The following is a 2981-nucleotide window of genomic DNA, read 5'->3' as shown; positions in this document are numbered from 1 at the left end:
CCTCCCCGCGTGACACCCGGCTAACCTCCACGCCTGCTCTGACTGCTTTCCCACCTAGGCGCCCATCTCTCCTCGCGAGCCCTCACCTGATAACGACTGAAAAACCTGCCTTTTACAACAGCCTGTATCACTATGTATATGAATTCGCAAACACCGTGTATAAACATACTGACAAATGGTGTATTTGTGGTGCACAACGTGATCTTTTAAAATAGCTCTACCTTCTGGAGTGGCCAAATCAGGCTAACTAATGCACGCGATACTTTACGTACATATTTTTGAGGTGAAAACCCTTAAATCTACCTCTAAGCAATTTTTGCCTATGCAGCACATTATTAGTTATAACTGCTGTGTCCTACAACGATCTCTGGAACTCATCTCTCCTGCCTAAGTGAAGATTTGTGTCCTTTGACCAACACCTCCCCAAGCCACCACCCTCCCTCTCCAGCCTGTGGTAGCCACCATTTCACTCTCTGTTTACGCTGACTTTTTCTAGATTCCACGTGTAAGTGAGAACATACCATATTTGATTTCTTTGAGTGGCTTATTTCACTTATCATAATGTTTTCCAGTTTACCCACGATACTGCAAACGACAAGATTTCTCTAAATCTTCTGGAAGCATTAAATCATTTAAGTCTCCTACTTTTGCAGAAAGCTTAAAGCTGAGAATAAAAACTCTGTATTACGCTCCTCCTCCAAATGCCCAGAAAAGGGCCAACCGCAAAGCATTTGCTCCAGAAGCACTTGTTTAACTCAAAGCGTAAGTGACTCCTGGCACCCAGTTACAAGGGGTGGAAACCAGCGGTGCTCACCAGCATTTTTGTCGTCTACTCCTGGGCCTGCAGAACACTCTGCCTCCAGCCCTGTGAAATTAGGCGGAACCATGTACCGGTTAAAGCTGAACCCTTTACCCTCAGGCTAGAGCTCCAGCCTTCTCCTCTGCTGGCACATAGGCACAGGACGCTTCTGTTGCAATACTGAAATGATGGAGTCAGAAGATCAGATCAGCCTGGCCACTGTCTGCCCTGGGGGTGGCTGCTCTGGAAGGAGGCCTTGACCTCCACAGATACTACACAAGCAAGAAAGAGACTTTATTCCGGCAAGCCGCTGGGATCTGCGAAATAGTGCAGCTTCTCCTGACATGATCTTACTACCTAGGAGTTCCATCAGGTACAGGGCAGAAAGCACACTTGGGTTTGCTCTTCAGTCTCAGAATCATTTTGCTGGCAAGTAAGATCTCAGACTCCAAGGATCCCGACTGACCGGGGATGCGTGGGCTGTTCTGTGGGCAGCAAGGTGGATCTGGGCCCAGGCCCACCCTCAGGAGCACCCGGCCTCTGCGTGGAGAAAGCAGCACCTGCGCTGCGGAACACACGACAAACGCCCCTGCTGCACTCTCTGTGCACCTCCCCAAACCAACACATAGTTTTGATAGAAGTAAATTTTATCTGAGGTACTTCCAAAAGTCACTCAAAGGCAACTGAGGAGTATGAGGAGCAAGACCTGTAATTAAGATGAAAAGCAGTATTTGGGGGGCTGTGGATTAAAAAAGGATTGTGTTAAAAATAAAATCTCTCTTGTAATTCATAACCTGTCTCTGGGTGCATTTATGAAAATGCCTTGAAAAATAGCAATGTTAGGACCCCAAATTCCCAGAGCCCCCTTGGTGCAGTTAATATTATATGGAGAAAAAAAGTTTTCCTGGTTTTTTCTTTATAAAAGAAAATATTTAAATGTCTGAATGTAAAAAATTGATCACTTATATGAGTACTACATTTAAATGGAATATATCTACGTAATAATATTAAGAAAAGTTATATTTTGAAAGGTGAATGTTGGATTTTAACTTCAGTTGCTCATTCTTTAAGGCCTTCAGTTCCCTAAATGTACGACTGCTCGCCCATATACAGGGCACTTCAGGGAAGTGCAAATGACATTGACTACATACTGCTGTGTGGGGAAAACAAGAGGCAACCCCCTATACACACCATCCTAAAAACACATCCTCAAGTTTGTAAAAGGCTATAAAGATTTAAAGAAGCCAGAGGATGTGCAGTCAGGTTCAGAGTTTTAGGAGACCAAGGGCAAATTCTAGGAAGAAGTATAAAGGGTGATCAAAATATACAGTGAATGTTTAAATTTTTAAAATGTGTTACAATAGCAGATACCTTGCCATTAGTCCACTCCAAAATATTCCCACTCACTTCAAACACACTTATTCCACCATTCTTGCCACTTTCTGAAGCAGTTCTGGAAGTCCTCTTTCATGAGTGTCCTTGAGAGGTATGGTCAAAAGCATGGTGAATGCTGGCAAAAGTCATCAAAGGAGACGGTAGTCTCCTAAAAACCTGATAGGGCATCCTCATCCATGATATTCACCATATTGGGCACTGCACAATTTCTGGCTCTTCCCAAAGTTCAAAACGATTGTGAAAGGCAAATCAGGACATTAAGGCAAGTACAACAGTGCAACTGAAGACAGCACCCTGGGCTTGGGCAGCATCAACCAATAGATTTGTAGCCTGAATGAAATAAAAAGGGAAAGGAAGGCTCACTTCTTCCTGTCTGTCACACTATAAGCTGTCTCTCCCTGGCCATGCCTCTCTGCCATACTCCTGCCTTGGAGCCAGTTAACTATGTACTGAAACCTCTGCAAACTGTAAGCCAAAATAAACCTCTCCTCTTTTAATTTGCAGGTGTCATGTATTTACTCCCAGCAACAAGAATGTGACTAAGACACCAAAGGATCAGGAAGTGCCTGGAACAGTCCAGGTGGCTAGTGCAGTTGGGACTGGAAGAGTTCTGTGAGCCAGTTCCAGCACTCTTTGAGCACCACATTGGAAAGAAGGGGCTTTATTTACCAGACAACTAAACCAACAAAGGGTTTTGAGTGAAGGCTTTCCGTGATCAAAGCCAAACTAACAATCATTAGGCAGCTAGTTGTGTGCAAAGCCAGGACACAAACAGAGGGATAAGAAG

General features: G+C 44.3%; 1 long non-coding RNA gene across 1 annotated transcript in view; it reads right to left on the bottom strand.

Annotated features, from left to right (window-relative positions):
- LOC106146830 overlaps positions 1 to 2981 on the bottom strand; it is a 69298-nt gene that overhangs the window by 50203 nt on the left and 16114 nt on the right. The window lies entirely within an intron of this gene.

This window comes from Chinchilla lanigera, unplaced genomic scaffold (genome assembly GCF_000276665.1).
Source record: "Chinchilla lanigera isolate Chin_1 unplaced genomic scaffold, ChiLan1.0 scaffold00096, whole genome shotgun sequence".
NCBI classification, from domain to species: domain Eukaryota; kingdom Metazoa; phylum Chordata; class Mammalia; order Rodentia; family Chinchillidae; genus Chinchilla; species Chinchilla lanigera.
Note: the sequence above shows the minus strand (reverse complement) of the source record. Positions and strands in the feature narration are given on the sequence as shown.